At 32.7% G+C, this 22,355-nt stretch overlaps 1 long non-coding RNA gene across 1 annotated transcript in view; it reads right to left on the bottom strand.

The window, feature by feature from the left end:
* LOC141558207 (uncharacterized) overlaps positions 1-22,355 on the bottom strand; it is a 111,165-nt gene that overhangs the window by 21,128 nt on the left and 67,682 nt on the right. The window contains exons 8-9 of the long non-coding RNA XR_012486992.1: positions 10,156-10,197; positions 8,963-9,077 (exon numbers count right to left, since the gene is read on the bottom strand). This is a non-coding gene — a long non-coding RNA (uncharacterized LOC141558207). The remainder of the gene's footprint in view (positions 1-8,962; positions 9,078-10,155; positions 10,198-22,355) is intronic.

The raw sequence follows: 22,355 nt of genomic DNA, 5'->3' as shown, positions 1-22,355 counted from the left end.
AATCTAGATTTGGGGAAATATAGCCTATATTAGGATGTCTATGATATGTCAAAGTCTAGCAAAGGGAGTTTTCTGCACTGTTAATTTCTCATGAATATAGATATACTTCTTTTACAAGTTTATATTCCAAATAAATTAATTCTAAAATCATCCTCTTTTTGAGGTCAGAGTTTTTTTTTTCATCTGTAAAACTGTAAGCAATTCTGTAGTTGTGAACAACTACATTTGATTAAAATCTGTCAGATTTATCTTTTTAGCAGGAGAGAAGAAATATGTGTTTCTCCAGAAAGGAAATCAATGTGTCTTTATGATAGATGCAGACTGGAAAACTGGATGCTGTTGCTTTAAGTGATGAAGCAGAAAGACAGGATAGCTCAACAGATATTACCATTAGCTGCTGACATAATTGTTGTGAAGCAAAGCCTGTTTAAATCTTATAATCCATGTTTATAGGATTGTCTTACAGCCACTGACCTAATAGTCATTACTCCAACTTCTTAAGTGACAAAGTCTTGAGTGTATGTATAGCTGCCATCATTTATTGTGTTTAGATTTCTTCCACTATATCCTTTAGCCAGAATTCTGGAGTGTTTTTTCTTGTACTTCTTGTCCCAGATTTTCTCCTTTTGCATATAAGAAGCTTATAGAAATATTTGACTTATTTATATCCTTTTTCTCTTTCCTTCTATAGCTACTAGTGATATCCTTTATGTAGTCTTCAACTTACATGGAAAAGGTCATAAAAAAGGATAAAATAAAAGTCCACCTCCTCAGAGATTTTACCAGATTCCTCTAATTATAGAAAAGTCTGGTTATGGCTGTACTCTACCAAATGGCTCCTAGATTTTCTAATAGCTTGGAGTTATGCTAAATTAGGTAGAAGCTTCTGGCCTTAAGTATGGTAATATGAGAAATTTTCAATGAGATTAAGAATAAATTAACTGCTTTACCTATCCCTTAACAAGTACAGGCTGAAGTAATCAGGTTTATCAAGGGCATCTTTGTACAATCACAATTAGAATCCACTGGCCACCTAAAAACAGGAAAAATTATGGCAAACAACTTTATTGCTCAGTTGGAAGTGCTCAGAAATTAGATGGTGGTTAAAATTGTATTATTCTTTGTCTTATGAGATCAATAAAGCAATTTTATGATATTATTTCTAGCCATTTTTAATTTGGAGAATACAGAATACATTTTCTGTATGTGAACCCCTTTTATTTCTAAGATCTTTATTCTTTGCTATTTCTTATCCTTCAGTAAGGTTAAGTGGTTAAACTTTCACTTGCTCTACCATATACTAATTCACCAAGTTTCCTTAGCAATTTCATTCTTCAGATTAAGAAACTGAGACATTTCTCCAAGCCATTCAGCAAGCAAATGACAGACACATTCATGTCCTTTTATATAGCTCAAATATGTATTAATGATAAGTCATAATTTTGTGACTCCCCCCACATTCAAATAATATGTGACTACATATACTAACGATATATATATAAATAATATATATCTGTATATCCATTTGTATATATACATATATATATGCACATGTCTGTATATCTATATTGGGTATTTTAGACAGATATACAGGCAAATATATACAGAATAACAATAAGACAATTTAAATGAATAGTAGTTAGGAGGGGAGCAAGTGGGGCAAATTATGTAGGTGATCTTACAGCTTAAGATGTATCTTGAAGGAAGAAAGGGGATTCCATAAGGTAGAAGTGAGGAGGTAATGGATGTCAGGAATTTGGTACTACTGTTGCAAAGGCATACTGATAAGAAATGAATCTCCATGGGTAAGGAAAATAAGAGAAAATCACTTTGGCTAGATATTAGAATATAGAAAGGTGAGTAATATATAACAATGCTAAAAAGTTAAGTTGGAACCAAAGTATAAAGGGATTTACAATCCAAACAGAAAAAAATCTATATTTTATCTGAAAGGCAATAAGAAGCCACTGGAATTTATTGAATAAAAGCATGATTTCATCAAGTCTATGGTTAAGGAAAATCACTTCAGTAGTTGTGTAGCATGGGATGGAGAAAATTTCAAAGTACAAAGACAAATTGGTATGTCTCTGCAATAGTCTAGGCTAGGGTTAAAGATAACCTGAACCAAACTGGTGACTGTGTGAATGATAACAAAGATTCAGATGGGAGAGGAATTCTGTACTGACAGAAATGGCAAGTTTGGCAACTGCTTAGCTATGTGGGTGTGGGAGACTAAAGAACTGAAGTTAATGCTGAGGTCATGTAATAATAATGGTATCTTTAAAATAAGAAATGTGACAGAGGAAAGGGTTTGGAGAAACAGTCAATGGAAGTTTTAAATTGGAAATGCCTCCAAGACATCCAATTTGAAATATTATGTATGATAAGTTCAAGGGAGAAATTGGATCTGGCTGGATGTGTCAATCTCTGTGTCTTCTTCATAGAGATAATAATTATGTCGTTAGAAGTAGATGAGTTTTCTGAGAGAGAGAATGTGGAGAGAAAAGAGGGTCAAGGACTAAGCCTTGAGGTACCAAAAGTTAGGGATGTTATCAAAACCGAGAGGAAAAATTACAAGGATTAGAAAATGCTCAATGATGTCAAATGAAGCAGAAAGATCAAAAAGAATAAAGGTTAGAAAGCAACATTAAATTTGACTATTAGAAAATTGTTGATAACTTTGAAGAGAGAAGCTTTAGGTGAGTCAAAAAACAGAAACCAGATCTCAAAGGACTGAAGAAGGGGAAGAAAACAGAAGGCAAAATGTAAGTAGTTCTCTAAAGAGATTAAGAAAAGTAGGAATGATATAGAATAATAACTTGTGGAGATGGTAGCATATAATAAATATTTTACAGTATTTCTCTCATAAACCTTTATTTCATACTCAAAAAATCTTGGAACATGAGTTATTTGACATTAACTCTATAAGATAATTCTATTGTATTAAAAAAAAAAGCCCACATTATTTTAGTCAGTTTGTTATTGTTCAGTAGTCTTGAGGCTTTTATATTTTTATCTTTATTGTTGTTTGTTTAAGGTTGTAACATCTAGAGCTAGAATCCATGGCTGTTTATTAAGGATAAAGAAATAAACCACTAATATTTCTGGTCATGATGAAATCAAAGAAAATCCATACATCCATCTATACCTAAACCAAAATCTGCAACATAGCTTTGTGAAATGAATAGAAGTAATGGTTGATATAGTTCACTTATTCTGTTTTCTTTTTATTATAACATTAAATTATTCAGTTAAAGTACTAATGGGAGGCAGAATGTCATAGTGGAAAAAGCATTTGATTTGAAGTAAAGAAGACCTGAGTTTCAACCCTATTTCATATACTGTATGAATCTGACCAAGTCACTTAAATCCTCTTAGCCTAAGTTTCCTCAAATGTAAGATAGGGATAGTGATAGTACTTACTTCACAGGATTGGCATGAGGATCAAATAAGAAAATATCTAACTGTTTCACAAAGCTCTATATAAATGTTATTTATAAAGTGTACTAAGTTGTATGTTTATTTTGAATAAATGTGTGTATAGATATATATATACATATCAGAACTACAATAAATGAACATCTTTCAATCTTTCTACTCAACTTTCTGCTTCCCACATATTTCTGAAACTACATATTTATTTTGTTCATTATAAAAGCATTTTAACTATAACTTTCAGCCTTATTACCCAAAACACAAAATAAGTATTTCAGAACAACAGAATAACAGAACAATAAGCATATTGATAAAAAAGCAAAACTGAGTTTGTTTAATACTTTATAAATCATAATTTCCCCTATAAGTTGAAAATGGGTAAGTGACTTCTATGGGAGCAAGAATCCTGAGAAAGTGATTAGTTATATTAGATATTAAAATGAAAATTAATTAAACATCAAGATAATTTGTCAATATTAGGCCAAATATATGGATGAAAATGTTCACTTCTTATCTTAATATTTGTTATCACATAGATACAATCAGATGGGAGTATGGAAATCTTTATCAAAAAAGAAGTAGAATCAAGTACTTAGGATCTTTCAAAGTACCTATATTAAAATTGTTTTTTAAAGATTTTAGAAAAATTATGTAGCAAGATCATAATTATTTTAAAATGTATTAATAATCATTGTGATAAGAAAGATAACTGCATAAGAAAAAAAGGTTGAAAATAGTTGCTATTATTTACTCTGGAGAAGTAAAAACCAAGGGATGATGTCATAATTGTATTAAAATATATGAAAGAAAGGACAGCAAAGTAGCATAGTGGATAGAGTGCCAGACTTGGAGTCAAGAAGACACTTCTTACAGAGTTCAAAATAGCAGTGTGATCCTGATCAAGTTACTTAACTCTGTTTGCCTCAATTTCCTCATCTGTAAAATGAGCTGGAAAGAAAATGGCAGCTTCAAAAGGGTTCATGAAGAGTTGGACTCAATTGAAAAAAAATATTAAAGATGAAAGAATTTTATATGAATAAATAGAGCCAACTATTCAAGAACTCCACTAAAAACTAAAATACTATGGAATTGGTTTGTACTACTGAATAATTGTCTTCTACATGTAGATCATTATTAAAAATATTCTCAAATGTTATTCCCCAATTACCAAAGCTGCCATAATCTGCAGTATATGGTCAACATCAGTAGAACCACAACCTCTTTGCAACATGGAATCTCAGAGGATTTGACAGAAACGACATAGACATAGACAGGAGCAAAGATGTGGACTTCCTTTTACAAGAAAATGCATTAACAGTGCAAGTTAATGAGCTGTGCCTGCCCAGTGCTAAAGAAATTTATACACATGATTGAGCTGAGAGCTGTTGCTATAGCTCTTTATTTTGGGGAGAAGACATAGAGATGGCAATTGGCACCAATCACTATACCCTAGAGAACAACATGCTAGAAACAGTAGGTTCCTCTATTCGATCTAGAAAAATTATGTATGATGTAACCCTTAGGACCCTCTAAAAAACACTGGGGATTTTTGACCATAAGTGATACCTTTATGCTTTAAACCTGATCATGAAAATCTCACAATACTAGGACTCCAAGAATTGGTTCATGCATCTTTCTTATAAAAGGGTAGAAGAAATCATGAAAAAGTACTCCCACAGGATCCTGTGCTTGAATTTTTTAAATGTCTTGTCGTCTTACATTTGAGCCCAGAAGAAAACAACATACTCTGCTCACTAGCAATATAGATATTGGAAATGACAAATGATCAGATGATACCCTTGTAAGAGAGCTGTTTTTAAATAAAAGCCTTTTTATACACACACACACACATACACACACACACACACACACACACACACACACACTCACATGCACCTCACTTAAAACCACAGTGCATTTCACCATTGTCCTTTGGGGAAACCTAACATTTTAGTTCTTTAGAAATTGTGATATTCTATGATCACAACATCAAAATATAATTGTTAAGGTGACATAGTCATGAATATCAAAAACTTGAAAAGGAATTGTTCTATTCCATACCACTTTACAGCTTAGACCTCTATAATGAAAAGCTGAAATAGTAGTCTAAAATGAACTCTTTTATTAAAAGAAAAAAAAACCCACAACACAGAAGGTGATAGAAATCTTTAGAGCCTACATTTGCAAAAGAATCTTGAATTACCTGTCTATCCCTTTAAGCATTTCATCTACAAATCAAACACAGATGGCCCATTATGTTTATGACCTCACTGTCAATTGCTCTAGATGGAGCATGCATTAATTATTGAAATATTTTCATAGTATACAACTTTTTAGTGTGTACATTGTCACAGATAATTTCAACTTTTTGATTAGAAGGTGGTATAAACAATTTTATTTATGAGAATTAATCTCTTGAATGTCATAAAAGCTACCAATACAGTAATTTTTTTTAATATAACAAAACCAAGCAAAAGTCCCTGGCCCTAGTCTTGGAAGTCAACATTATGTTAACATTGCCAACAATATATAAACATTGCCAAAATCTATTACAATTGTAGTAAATTTCGATTACTGGAGTTGTTTGTTATTTATGTCTAGAAGATAAAGATAATATTGGGAATAGCCTTCTTCTATTCAACGTATAAATTACATCCATAAAATATCTTGCTTTGTAAACAGCAAGAGAAAAAAAAGCAGAACTTGATTGAAGCTTTCAAATTGTTTCATCTACTTTAGTTTCAAATAAACAAATCATACTATTTGAATAAAAAAAACTCCATAAAATTTTGATTTCTTAAATCTTTCTTTAAATTTTCTTAAAGTTATTTTAGTTAGAAAACCACACAAAAATATATAGATGTTGTTTAGAGGTGAAAGTACCTTATAACTGTCAGGTCCTTTATGGCTTACAAAACATTTTCACAGACCCTGTCTCATTGTACTCTTTTAACAACCCCAGAGTGAATGCAAAGAAAACATTCCAAAAAAACTTTCTCTTTTGCTTTTGTACTGGTCATCCCTTATGCCTGGACTGCACTCCTTTGCTATCTCTGTCTCATAGCATCCCTCTCTTATTTTAAGGTGCATCTTAGGCACCATTTTCTTCATGACACCTTTCCTGATTCCCCCAAATGGTATACTGTCCTCCCTCCCAAGCTACTTTGTATTAAATTGCTAAGTATGTATAGATATATTTGTGTTTATTAACTTTATGCCATATATATTTTATATGTACTCATCTCATTTAGAAGATAATCTGATTGAAAGTAGGGATTATTTCATTCTTTATATTTACATGCCAATACCAGTACTCAATACCCAACATAGTGACTGCCATTTTTTATTTAAAAAGATAAAGAAGCAGGCAGAGACAGAGAGATGATTAAAAAGACAGACACATCAAAGAATATGCTTATTTATAAAGAGTTCATAAATATAATGAGCCCTCTGTGTTTGATTTGTATAAATAAATATAGATATAAATATTATAGTTATTTTGTAGATTAGAAAACTGAAGTTTAGTTTCTTATTAAGTGAGGTGCTCAAAGTTGCAAAGCTAGTAAATGCTAATCTAATTTAGAATGTAAATTTAGAACATCAATCTTTCTAACACAACACTGACTCAAACTACTCAATTCTACTCAATAAAACTAGTTGCACAGAATCATTGATATAGAACAGAATTGGACTTAGGACTCAACCTTTTCATTTTACAAATAAGGGGAAGATGCCATAGAGAAAAAGTAGGACGTCACTCAGCTTTATCCAAGTCTCAAATACAGCTATCCTTTCCATATCTTGATTTTCCCCATCAAGGTTTCAACATAAGCCTAAGATCCATATTAGTATAAAAAGTTAAATGAGATTTTGGGGGGCATTTTGTGGAAGTCATAGCACAAAAAGTTTAGAAACTCAGAAATATATAAAATATTTGTATAGTGTCATAATACTATAAAAATGCATACTTCTTTCCTAGTACAAAGAGAAAGTCAAAAAATTTAATTGAATTTTCCAGATTTCAGGATATTAATTGTATTTATGGACAGGAGTATTCACTTTCTTAAACTTTGAGTGCATCATCTTCCAAATCTATGTTTTACCTTCATGTCCTATTAAACTTAGCTCCTGAAAAGATACTCCAAAATGAGGTCACAAGGCATATTCTTTGTCATACAGATCTTCAGGTGGGAAGACTTTAAAAAAATATACCCACTCCCTTGCACTCATCCATGTTGGAGCTGGAACTGCCTACCAAAAAATGTGCAGAGATTGGGAATCAAAATGATTCAGAGGAGCAAAGAATCATTTGAGTGTCTATTTCCTGATGGGTGTTTTAGGAAGACAAAGAAATCCTGGTAAGAAAAAAGCAAAGTTATTGTGTAGTCACTGATGTGTATGTCCGGCCAAAACAAGGGCCATATCTCATGAAAGTTGCTCCTCTAGAGAGAACATAAATGGAGAACAATAGGAGGTACCATATTTTCCCAGTCAGATAAAGTGATATAGAAGACAGATCCTGAATACTCTTGGAAAAATTGAGGCTGAATTCTAGTGGACTTCTGATAGAAAGAATCATCTGTGTCCAGAGGAAGAAGTATGGGAACTGGGTGTGGATCACAGCCTAGTATTTGCATCATTTTTGGTGTTGTTTTTTCTCATTTTTTTTCCTCTTAGATCTGGTTTTTCTTGCACAGTATGGTGGATGTGAGGGTATGTGTGGAAGAGTTGCACATGTTTAACATTGCTATCTGGGGGAAGGGATTCAGGGAAAGAAGGAGAAAAATTAGAAGCACAGGGTTTTGCAGGGGTGGCTGTCTTTGCATGTGTTTTGAAGATAGGGAACTATTACTTTTAGAAAAAGAAAAGAAAAAACAAAAATTAAGGCTGGAACAATACTTTTTCTTCAACTAGAGAAGTGATAGTGGAAAATGAAAGAAAGAAGATAGAAGTTCAGAACAATATTATATGGAAATCCCTGACCTTTTTCTAGTGAGGAGCCCTGATGTAAGTGAAATCTAGAAAACTCCATCTTCATAAGGAGATTAAATATAATTAATAAGGATATTAGCTAAATATTTAAACATCAAATTTTTATTTTCCCAAAGGAAAAACAAAATATTCTTTCTTTACTTGAAGTTATAAGTCTTTGTTTCTACAGTGTTTCACATTTTTCAAAAGACTTTTAATAATTAATAGATCTTTTGATCCTTAAAACACTTCTGAGGGGAGTTGATGCAGATATTTTTATCTTCTTTGAACAGAAGAATAAACTTAGTCTTAAAACCACTAATGGAACTTACCTAACATCACATTGCAAGTTGGTGGCCAAGTTGGAACTTTGAGATCACTCTATTACATTTTTTAGAGACTAATATTATAGATTCAGTACCTGGACTGGACTAATTTTTTACAGGAAAGAGTGAAGGTGGGGAAGAATTAAAACACATTGATTCATTGACTATCTGTCAAACCAAGCATTTTCTACCAAAGGTACTAGCTATGTGACCTTGGGGAAGTCACTTACCCCTGTTTGTCTCAGTTTCCTTTTGTGTGAAATGAACTGGAGAAGAAAATGACAAGCCACTCTAGTAACTTTTGGCAAGGAAAGTCCAAAAGGGGTCATGAAGAGTCAGACACAGCTGAAATGATTGAAGAACAACAACAAAAACAAAAACCATTGGTCACTAGGGAACCTGGACAGGAAATGTGGAAAGATCTGCATAAACTCAAGCCCACTTTTGCAAAAACAATTCAAAGCACATATCTTACTAATTATTTTCAAAAACATCATTCTCATATAAAATATCATACACTATTTTTGCTCAGATAAATGATTATTGCAACACTTAGAATTATGGACAATGAAACTGTATTTCACCGTATTGATTAGCTCTTAGTTTCTGTCATATTCCATTTCCTTTTTTTTTTTTTTTTTTTGTACTAGTACTAAGAAAACTTGAGCTTAAATATGGCTTCAGATTTAGGCAAATCACTTAACTTCAATTTGCCTCTATTTTCTCAATTATAAAATGGGAATAATAACAGCACCTATCTTCCATCAGGGTTGTAGTCAGGATCAAATAAAATAATATTTTTAAAGCATTTAGCACAGGGCCTGACACATAATAAACATTATATAAATGCTAATTGTTTTTGTCATGATGATGATTATTATTGTTGCTGCTGCTACACCTATGACTACTATCACTACTGTTTTACTACCACCACTACTACTACATTAGACCTGAGTAGAATTCTTGTATAGAATCTGAAACTTCTACATACATCCATAATTTGATAAGATCCTCATATATATTATTGCTCATCATTAAGAAGCTGCCTAATGGAAAATGCTGATATCCTGCCTCCTGCTTTTACTAGATATAAGACTATATATATATATATATATATATATATATATATATATATATATATATATATATATATATATATATATATTACTTAGACTTTCTGAGACTCAATTATAAAACGGGTATAACATCCTCTGAAGAAAATACCTCTTAAGTTGGTTATAAGGATAAGAATGAAATATATATATATGAAACATTTGACACATCTTTTTAGCATTATATTTATGGCAATCATATAATTGCCAATTTTTACTTAAACCACACTGATATCTTTGTATAACATACTCTGTCCAGTCAATTCTCAATAAGCTACTATCAACAACAAAAAAATGCAAACAAAACCTACCTCTTGTATTCTATTCCCATTCTATGGTCTTTTATAGTGACCCTAATTGTGAAGAAAAGGAGAAATGTATAAGAAAAAGAGAACACTTTGATTATTAAAGCACTAGTTCTGAATCTTCTTTTTAACTATCAAGGAAAAATTTCATCTTCAGTCAAACCCATAAAGACGAGAATCCAATGTCCAGGCCCACATCCCACAATTGTTAATTGAGTGGAGTAGGGAATGTAAGGAGTTTGGAGCAAATTGAGAAAAGAGAGAAGTTATTCTGCTTTGTATCATTCTGAATATAAATAAAAATAATTATTTTTAACATTCCTTGACCAATACAGCCAGACTAACATATGAGAAAGTATATACATATATTTAAAAGCTTTTGACTATACATGCTAAACTTAGATTATGATAACTAACTCCATCCCTTAAAATAGCTGCTGCAAAAAAGGCATTATTTTTGGTAGTGATGACAACCAAAATTTACATTGAGATTTACAATAAACATTTCTTTAACCTAAGGATTTTTTCTTTAGTACTAGATGAGAAATATTACTGTGCCAAAGTCCTTTCTCCCAATTGACTTTTTGTGAACTTTTTTAAAAAACATTTTGCTACCAATACCTTTAGGAAAAACAGATGAGTCTTAGTACTTTGAGATATTGGCCTCTACCAAGCAACATAACTATAACTAGAACTGACAAATAAAAATAAATTTCACATAAATTATGGACTGTGTACCAGATTGCCAAAGCAGGTCTACCAAATTATATATGGTTGCCATTGCTAATTCTTAACTTGGTATCTTAAAGAAATGTCACCTATTGGCCCACTGAAGTGCTTATGTAGACAAAACCTTATATATTTTGGCTAGAACTTTCTTCCTTCCTCAAATGATAAAAGGAATTCAAGAATATAAGTGTCTTCCAAAATAACATTCATCTAGTGCTTTAAAGTTCACAAAGTCCTCTACAAGCAATACTCCATCTGATTCTTAACAATAATAATGTGAGGCTTGTAATATAGCATTATGCTCCTTGTTTTGTAGCTGAGGAAATTAAGATTCAGAGAGGTTATTTGAATTTTTCATGGTCACACATCACATGATAGAAGTATCTTTGGAACCTATGACTTTCTGTTTTTCAATCCAATGGTCTCACTACTCTGCTTTGCTGCCTCAGTCACAATCTCCTAAAACACCGTGGTCTACAAATAAACTTGACATTCAAATCTGAACTGAATAATCTAGGCAGGAATTTATTCACTGAAGTTTTTCTAGTTTCAGAAATAAGTGGAAGCAAATTATTTCTAAATTAGAAACTATGTCTACAGTACCATTATATCAGCTCTAATTTTAGAGGGCAAGGTGCAGCTCTGGCACTAGACTAATGTAATTTTAATATAGTTTAGCAGATGATGATTATGATAGAGATTGTCTTTTGCTCCCTTAGGAGTTTTTCACTTAAGAACTTGATAGTGTTTTGGGTAAAGTGTTATAAAAGGGGCTACAGTACATGACAGAAAAGAAAACATTAATCTCCTATGTAGCCAAGAGCTGCATTAATCTTTTAAGCAATTTATAGAGCAAATCAGAATATGAACTCTTAAAGACTGTTCAAGTATACTAAAATATTCCTATTAGTAACAAGGCAATTTGGGTGGATTTTCACTTTTTTTTTGTCCAGATAAATAAGATTCACTGAATCCATAGATACATTTTAGTGTAGATTTTAAAAATGCATTTTCTGGTAACTGCTGATATATCTTTAAGCACAGAAAGGCAATGGAATCTGCATATTATCATTGGTCTCTAAGAGTTAATCTAAGAAAAGGTTCCTTAATGTATAACCTGATGGTCAGACTTGTAAACATTCTCTAATTATTAGACTTCTGTTTTCTTTCTGAAAAATATTAACAACCAAAGAAGTATTATTGATACTGGCAAGTATGTTTAAACAACTTTCAGAAGTTCTGACATTTCATGGACACTGTAAAGTTTTCACATTTTTCCCCCTTGAGTGTTCAGAGATCCCAATAACTGGAGTTGTGCTGAAAAGATTGATAAAGCAAAGCAATCGGAGTTATTTCCTATGCATGAAATTGATTAAATGCTTCACTAAATGGCTTATAAATTTGCTTCTCATATTTCTGTCACCCACTGAAAAGATTACAGAAACTCTGCATATAACCATGTTGTATACAATACCAAATTACAAAAGGTTGTAAAAACTAATGTTTTGTTTAAAGTTTTGAGCAGGACCATATGCCTTCAGTGACCTTGAGTAAGCTATTTTAATTCAAAACATTTCAAAGACTATAAGGGGAGAAAAATCCATCTACATAACAAGCCAAACCAAAGTGGTTAGACCTCAATATTATTATACTGAGCTTATTTTTGCCTGTAAAAATTAGAATGACTCTCCTTATACAAATGAATGTAATATGTCTTTAAAGCCATGAAGCATATGTAGTGTCAATAAGGACAGTTTTACAAAAAGAGCTGAAAACATGTCTTTAAGACCTCCCCAAATTGAGTTAAATTTTGTTATTTTTAAAACTGATGATCATCAAATGAGCTTAAAGTCTTGTATAGACTTGAATCTAGGTCTTTGATTTATTTGGAAAAGATAGCAAATATGAGTATTTTTTTAATCTCTCTACATATTTTCAAAATGTACTTTTAGGTCAATTTTCCCCTTCCTGTGTTCTAATTTCTAGCTGTTGTGAAACAGTTGAGGACGCTTTCAAGCATAAAGCCATTTTATTGGCCAAATGCATGACCTACAGATGTGACATGGGAAAACAATCCCTTTCTTAACATGGCCTTAAAAATCCCTTAACTTCTACAGGAAAAATGATATTCTTTCATAACATTTACAAGACATCATGTCCCCAGCAAGAATTAGCATTTGGCATTAACACACAGCTCTGGAAAGAAATTTCAGGAAAATAGATTTTACAACCAATGATCTACCCTGATTCTTGACTGGTTTGACCTCTGCAAATCCTAAGTCTTCCATCATTTTCAAAAATGGCCACCACAACTGGGGACATCCAGAACATAGCAATCCATCAGTCAACTTCCTAAATGAAAAGAAAGATACTCTTCAAAAAATATCAAGTGGAAAGCTTAGGAAGAGATGTAAGGGGGAAAAAAGAGGTAAATAATTCATAACTACTAGCTAATAATCTTCCAATTCTCATAAATTTCTGTAAAGTTTATGTGTATGTATCATGAGATAAATGAGCTATGGAATTACCCCAGTTCCTGAGGGGGAGGGAGGGCGCAGGAAGAGAAGTGCTATAATCACTATAGAGAAATGCTGGGTAGTGGTGATGGTGGTAGTAGTAACAGTAACAGCAGCAACAGCAAGAGTAGTTATAGTAGGAGCAACAGAAGCAGCAATAGATGTAGCAATAATAGTGTAACAGTAATAGCAGCAGCAATATCTGTAATCTCAGGATTGCAGCAGTAATAGTTGTAGTTGTTCATTCAGGACCAACCACATAAGGATCAAAATACAGTGTGTTCAACTATGACTGATCAACTAATATGAGCTCTACTGCACATCAGGCATAAATAATCAGTTTGAACAAATGAGATGGAAGTGTCTCTAGATTTGTGTGTCTCAATTCTTTTGAGCTACTATGATTCTGCTTTGTTTATAGAGCACAACACCTTCTTTGATTCCAGCATATCATGCTATCCAGTCCTGTGCAATATCTCCATGTTTCACAGTTGAAATAAAGTTCTTTAAACAAATTTCTTGCACTACCTTTTTCTGACCTTCATTGGAATGTATGCCTTCTGTGACTTCTCTGTAAAATAGTAAGTAAACCTATATTTGGTATTTGATCTGTTTGGCTAGTTGTGCTCTCTTCAATAGAGTTGGGGTGTTTAACAATTAGGTTGGAGAGTGAGTGGTAGTAGTAGTAGTAGTAGTAGTAGTAGTAGTAGTAGTAGTAGTAGTAGTAGTAGTAGTAGTAGTTGTAGTTCATGATACATATTCTCTCCTTCCTCTTTTCCTTTTTCTTTCTCTTCCTCTACTTTTCTTCCTTTACCTTCTTCTCCTTCTTGTCCTATTCCTTATTCTCCTCTTCTTTATTTCCTTTACCCTTTTCCTCTTCCTCCTTTTCCTCATCAATACTATTATCAATCTAGGCACATTTGTGCCTATCTGGACTAGAAAATATGTCAATTATTCATGAATTATATAGCCAGTTTATTTTCCCACACCATCAACATGTGAACAGTTATTTAACTACTTGCAGGGGTCTGCTTCTTCTTTATTGCCTTGAAGAGTCAGAATACATAAAACCTGACTGAGTATTAAAAGTTTAATTATTTAAAACAAAAAAGCAAAGAGTTTAGTTCTAAAGCACAAGAGAACCTGATTCCAACCTCAGATGGCTGTCACCACAAAATATCTACCAGTTGCCTATTTACACAAAAGTTTTTAGAGGTAAAAAACTAAAATCTAAAATTAAGAAGAGTCTGGCATGGACTTGAAAAACATACTTCTTAGAATAATTGTGTCAATGCTAGGATGTTTTAATAAAGCCATCTTAAATGTGCTTTGCAATCAAAAGAAATTCTGCGTGCTGTCATTAAAATCATACATAGATAGAAGATCATGAAAATTGAGTTCATAGGACAATGCTTATAACTATTCAGTCTTGTTTTCCTCTAGTTATGTAGTATGTCTCCTTCTTGAAGGGATGATATGTTTGCGCTTAGTCATCCATATTCTTCTCACCTGATTCTGGGTTAAAAAGTGTGGTCTATAGTTTTGAACCAGAATTAAATAAGCTGACCTACACAGAGAAGTGTGGACTTGTTAGCCCCATACTCTTACCAATCAAAAACTATATATTCTTGCTAATTCAAGGTCTAATTATCCAGTGTTTGGATTATTTAGACTCTTCAATTCTCTTTTCTGACTCTGATGTCTTCCTGTTGCACTATTTCAATGACAAAATTCAAATAAGTCAAGGATTCTGTATTTTAGGAACTGAAGATAAAGATTTTATGAGGGATTTTTATCTATTTATCCCACTTCTCTTTATACACAACCAAAATAACTGACTTATTTAGAGCTTCAGGATCTGAAAAATACTTTTATTATCTCATTTGATCCTTAGAACAATCCTATATTATACTTGCTCTTAGTATCTCCATTTTACACTTAAGGAAACTAAAACTAAAAGGGAAAAAAATCATATTATTTGACTAGGGTCATACTGTAATGTCTGAGATGGTCTATAAAACCAGGTCTTCTGGCTTCCAAGTCCAGTGATCAGTCTACTATACCAGACTGCCTTTCAGAAGAATAATGTCATATAATACTTATGATTGTTACTTATCAGTTATTTTCTTTAAGAAAGCTAATTTTTTATCATACTTGGAAAAGATTTAGAAATACTTTATGATTATATGTAGGTATTTCAACCTACATATCTATTTAAATCTTATTTTAATCAGATTGTGTGATATTAAGACACTAAAAGATTAGTGACATAATAAACTGGAAATACCTAATTTTTTCAATGTAACATATTATCATTAGGGCATTAAAATATAATAATGATCATAGTTATAAATATACTTGGACATCATTTTTAAATGATAGAATAACTATTCAGCTCATTTACTTCTAAAATATATTGAACTATTCTCTCTGTCACTTTTTACAAAATTCTGACTCTAAGAATCTTGTCCAAGTTCATTATATGTTCATTTCTTCTTAGTTTACAAAAATTCATGGGACTTCAGCTCCTGGGAAAAAAAAAATAGATTATGATACCAGGACAGAAGTCTCTAGAAATAGTAAGAAGCCCATACTAATAAAAAGCCTTTTCTGTTTAGAAAAGATAGTTTGTACTTTCATTCCAGAAAAATATAGAATAACATTGCTAATTTTTACAATATTGTCACTTTTTCTATTGATGTAATCAAGCTTCTCTTAAGGTTATTTATAACATTATTTTATAAACAGAAAAAAAATACCTTTATTCTTAGTCACTGTGATCAAATAATCATTCATTCAACATCACATAATTTCTCATTCTTAAGGAAACACCTTAATATGTTTTAAACTAGTCTATTTGAAAAAAACAAGATACAAAGAATCAATGTTTTCTCTTTATATCTGAATTTCAGGTATCTGGACTCTGCATGATTTTACACCTTAGGATCACAAGGAGTTAAGCTGCATTATAGTAGGGGTTTTTCTGATGCCAGTGACCTGTTCAAAGAGTTCCAGAGCTCAAGACATATACATTCTTCATTCAATAACTTGTCTCGTAATTGGTATATTGATTGCTAATGTCATCATGATTTAGTATATATAACTCCCCCCCAACATGCACACAGCAGCCAACAATCCAAAAAGTCATTGTTTATTCATTGTGACTCCCAAACTGGCCCATGTCAGCTCCTGCTTGAGGCCTGCCTGATAGAAATCAGCAAATGATTGGACGCACACATTCTTAACATGACTGACCCATGACATCTTGGAGGGCAGCAAGGGAGCCTGTCATTACATGTACAATACTCTTCTTTCTTCCTCCTTATCTATCCCCAGATGACTTTGAGATTTTTATTAACTCATTAATGACTGAAGATGTCATTAGAAGCAGTGAGGAAGGGTTAGGGTTTTTGTTTTTTTTTCTCTAAGTGGGCATAAGCAAATGATTGGCTTCAGGAAAAAGAAGAAGTGGGTTCATTGATGATACAGCTAAAGCAGATCAAGTGTGCAGGCTAATTTATTTCATTAGAATTTGAAATTTGATTGACAAGCTCTGGGTATTTTTAAAAAATGGCAGGAAAAATGCCTGGAGGTTTTCAAAGAGGATTTTTGAAAAGGTATGTAGCTATATGACAAAAGATATAGCATTAGATAGAATTCTCTCATTTCCACTGTATTCTGAGGTACACCTTGCCAGTAAAACAGCCAATCTTTCTTAGTCTAGATATTTAGAAGGTTTGTTAAATAGTATCATCTCTATATTTGCATAGATTCTTGGGTTTGATTCTTTCCATCTGAATTATGTATCCAAGTCATGGGCTCTCAAGGAAACACTCCTCACTTTAAAACTTTAGAATATTAGAAGTTGGTTGGTAATTTTCATTATAAACTCCCTTATAAAGAGAATAAGCTGTAGAAAACAAATTTCGATTGGTATGATAACCCTTTTAGAAAGACTCAGAAAAATTGGCTACAACAAGGTGCCTTTCATTAAGTATAAAGGCTTTGAAGTAGAATTTCAGCTGATTTTCCTCTAGGGTTCAGCCTGGGGCATATCTGGAGACTGCTTAGAGAAAAGGTTTACATTGATTTGATCAGCCTGGATAATTCTCTTTGCAAAGAGCATGTGTCCCACAGTTCATATCCTCAAATACATCACAAATTAATGAATCCTCATAAGTACCCTAGAGGAACAATTCCCATATTAAAGAGTAGTAGATTGAGGCATCCCCAAAAAATTCTGCTTGAGGAAGTTGATGCTTCCATTGAGATTCAAATTTTCTTGATATCTAGTTTTATCTTCAGGGAACCAAAGCACACTTTTTTTTTTTTTTAATTTTACTAGGCAAGGATTTAAGCTGTTCTATATTGTATTTATTATTTTATTACTACTTATTAGTACTATAGTTATAATAATTATAACTAATATTTACATCTACAAATTTATTTTTATTTTTGAAAATATATCAGGGTAGTCTCCAAGATAATCCTCTGATGAAAAAATTTAAAATTATTTTTTTAATCAGAATTTAGTTTTCCAACTGTTTTATGAGTCAACATACCAAATATCCAGATAAAAATGGTAAAGCAGATGTGTATGTAGATGTGTTTGTATATATATGTAAAACAATTAAAAAATCCAAATGTTTGGTGACAGAGAGATTTAGCTTTAATCTGTTCATTTAGAACCATGGTGTAATTTGGTATCCTTTAACCAACCGTTGACCCTTTATTAAATAGGACTTAAAAATTTCCCTGACTCCCACTTTTATTCCCTATCAGAAAAATATAAACATACCTATTATCCACAGTATACTCTAACATATCTTGATTTGGTTGTTAATTCAGTCCTGAAAATATTACCTCTTCTAAATCTTTAATTTCCTTTTTCCAAGTAACATTTCATGACTATAGATTTTTGCATTTGCTTGCTTGCACATGAAAAAGAATAATTCATTTGTTTTAGGTGTTTACATATCTCAAATGGAATGGTATGATTTTAGAACTGGATTGTTGCAACATTCATTCTAATGGACATATAGGGATAAGGGTGATGAAAGAGGTAGTCAAGTGGGACCAACACTTCTGGTGTGAGGACTTGCCAACCTCTTTTGAGGGCAATTCATCCACCTTTGTTGTGGCCACAGCCCTTCCCCCCCACAAAACCTATCTCAAACAAGCTAACCCAAATTGAAGATAATCATTGAATTTAAATCCATCTAAGTTAGGGAGATGTCCACTATAAGTGTATGAATTCTTCCCTTGGCAGATTGGGTGGATGAGACAATTTGTTCCAACAGCCATGAAGGCAGATAAAGTTTGGTCAAACATTGAAGTTATCAAGATCATCTACTTCATCCTGAGCCATTCATTGCCAAGCATCTTAATTTTTGTTCTGCTACTAGACTTGGAGTACTCTGAAAGCAAGAATGAGGCTGACAACTTTGTACAACTCTATCATATTAAATTCACTTTATGCTAAAGTCAAGATGTTACTTGTGATGTCATTTGTCCTCTTCAAAAAACAAAGTATAAACAAAAACCATAAGGTTAGGAATCAGAACTATGATTTTCCTGTTATAGAGAATTCCTTGTCAATGTTGTACTTTAGGAAAGAAAAATCACCTCACATTTTTAATAATACTAAGTTAATTCATACTTAGAGGTAAGAATTGGATCTGTGATTTGACTGGTAGAGGGAACTCCCAAATGAGGAAACAATACAGGTTGGCACCTTCTCTGAATCTTATGTATTAAAAAGATGCTTAGAGTAGTACTTATCAAAGTGGTCTAAAGACCTTTACAAAGGACCCACAAATTTATTATCATCTCATAATAATAATATTTTTCATTTCTAATATAGCAAATATTTATAATAAAACCTATGTAAGCTAAGACTCTTTGAAAAGAGTCTTGTTAATTTTCAAAAAGGCAAAGGTTTGAGACTAAAATTTTTGAGAATGGCTAGATTAAAGCATTAAAAGGTTATGACTTGGCCAAGATAACATAATCAATAGATAGGAAGCAGAACTTGGATACAGGTCATCCTAGCTCTGACACTTTTTATTTACTACACCATCATGAATTTCATGATTTATATATAAAATAATATATAACAATAATTCTAGAATCTGTGACAAATCTAACCTTATCCTGAAAATTATCTAGCTAGGTATACAGTCTGTTCCTTCTAATGAGGGTACTCTAAAATTATATGCAAACAACGTCTAATAAACATTCTCATTTCTTTTTTCACCTTGTAAATTCAGCTCTATGGCTTCCCAAGTAATAAAACAGATTGTATTTTTTAAACTTTTTGTTATTTTCAAATGATAGATTACTATTTTAACTGATTTTTTTCTTTCCTCAAAAGCTGGTGTCTAGGAAGCTCTAGGAAGCTCTCACCAAAATATGAACTGTTAGTTTGGAACATGGAGATAAAAGAAAAATATTGTGAATAAGAAATCAAGTCACTAGTTCATAAAATACCTAGCACTAAAAGCATTTCTTAATCCAGGATCCACAATCCATAGGTAAGTTTCAGGGAGTCTATGAATTTGGGTGGAAAAAAATTACAGCTTTATTTCAATTTAATTGCTTTTCTTTGTAACTCTATATATTTTATTCATTTTAAAACATTGTTCTAAGAAGGGGTCCATAGGTTTCACTAGACTGTGAAAGAGGATCCAACACCCACAACCACACCCACACATACACACACACAGAGTTGATTCTCGATTTTTGTTCCAGATTTTCAAATCTACACTTCATAGATAGATAGATAGATATTCCAAGGTACTCTCAAAATAAAACTTTTGAATTACCCTGCAAGAGACTTGATACATAAAGATAAAATTGTATCCAGAAATAAGGGAATACAATTCAACAAATTTATTTAACCGCAATCTAGTTGGGGAATACTGTGGCAGCAGGTGTGAGTGGTGGTTCGTATAGAGAAGACATGACCCTTCATTTATAGAACTTAAATTTTAACCGAGTGATAAGATGCATCCATCCCTCTGTATGTGTGGCAGAAAAATAAAAGGCAGAATTAGAAGAAAAAAGGAAGGAAGGAAGGAAGGAAGGAAGGAAGGAAGGAAGGAAGGAAGGAAGGAAGGAAGGAAGGAAGGAAGGAAGGAAGGAAGGAAGGAAGGAAGGAAGGAAGGAAGGAAGGAAGGAAGGAAGGAAGGAAGGAAGGAAGGAAGGAGAGAGAGAGAGAGAGAGAGAGAGAGAGAGAGAGAGAGAGAGAGAGAAAGAAAGAAAGAAAGAAAGAAAGAAAGAAAGAAAGAAAGAAAGAAAGAAAGAAAGAAAGAAAGAAAGAAAGAAAGAAAGAAAGAAAGAAAGAAAGAAAGAAAGAAAGAAAGAAAGAAAGAAAGAAAGAAAGAGAGAGAAAAAGAGAGAAAGCGAGAGGGAGAGAAAGCGAGAGAGAAAGAAAGGAAGGAAGAAAGAAAGAAAGAAAGAAAAGAAGAGAAATCCAATGAGAATTTAAGAATGAATCTTAATATCTTAGCCCCCCATAAAAGTTCAATGGAATAAAAACACAGACTAACACAGAGCTAGAAACATCATCCCATTATACTTTTTTGACTTTGAACTCAACAATTACTCATTAGTGTGCTCCTGTTTATTAATGTTTACTTCTGGAGAGATGGAAATCAATATGAAATGAAACAATCATAATAAAAGGCCTGGATTTGCCAGCAATAATGGGGAAAGGTGTGTGAGCTGGAAGAAAGTACAGTAGAGAAGCCCGTGACAAGTCATGATAAATGGGTCGTTATAAAATTCATGTTTAGGCAGCACCAGGCTGGGGATAATGCCATTCGTCATGGCAACACTGGGCCGCTAATGAGCCCTCATTGCATATTCATGTCAGTGGCGTTTCTTCTCTCCCTCCCACCCTGAACCAATGCCTGGTAAATATCCCCACCTCAAGCTGAAGCTCAGCCTAGATCCACCCCCCCCAACTTTTTTTTTTTATTTGTTATGTTGCAGCAATTACACTGTAAAAGTGCTGCACAAGATTGATTGCTCTGATCTGTAGTTCAATTGTAAATTAGAATACACATCCCCCTAGGGACACACGGCCCCTATTTGTGATTAAGAAAAAAGCCCCATAATAGACTAATAGCTAAAGTTCTCTCTCTTTTACTTTCAGGCAATTAGCTTGATGAAATGGCCTCTTTTTGTGTACCCTGGAAGTGTAAACCGATATCATAATGAAGTATATGATGTTTATTCTATTATTTTCACCTTGCCATGTATGCAGGAATGCATAAATAATAGCTGCTTTGTCTAGTCCATTTACTGATTCACAAGTAAACTATTTCTTAAAGATGCAGTCTTTGCTTTCTAAGCTTGAAGTTAAGCAGTTGCCTGTGAGTTAACCCTGATACAAAGAATAGGTGTGCTAAGAAAAGGGAGGGAGAAGTACTTTGTCACTGAACAGGTAGTCAGTCCTGTGGTTATCTGGGTAAAAGGAAGTTTTTGTGTGGCTTGGAAGGGCTATCTTGGGGATTGAGATCACAAACCCAAATCTTATGCCCTTGAGGTCTGGGATGATCCCATGGTACTTTCAAAAGGCGTTTTGTTGGTTTTCTGGTCTGGCCAGGTTCCAGCTTTCGATATAGAATCCCTCATCTATTCTCATCTGTTGGGATGAGGGCCTCTGTTTTTGTTAGACATCTGCCTTGGTATAGATCTCTGAGGGGGGCAAAGTAATCCTGATATATTCTGTACTTTGAACCTAGGAATTTTAAATTTGGAAATTTTCTAGGGGAAAAAAAATCTCATCTTTCTAAAATGCAATTGTTTTATCACTTGAGTAGACCAATACAGAACTATTAGAATGCCTAATTTAATTTTATATTGGTTTAACTGAGGTAAATGTGAAAATAAAATTTTATATAATAATTTGTGATTTGAAAAGTGTTTTAAATATATTTGATCTTTAAAACAACC

The sequence above is a fragment of the Sminthopsis crassicaudata genome, chromosome 2 (genome assembly GCF_048593235.1).
Source record: "Sminthopsis crassicaudata isolate SCR6 chromosome 2, ASM4859323v1, whole genome shotgun sequence".
In the NCBI taxonomy this organism is placed as follows: Eukaryota; Metazoa; Chordata; class Mammalia; order Dasyuromorphia; family Dasyuridae; genus Sminthopsis; species Sminthopsis crassicaudata.
The sequence above is the reverse complement of the archived record's forward strand: the minus strand, read 5'-3'. Positions and strand labels throughout refer to the sequence as shown.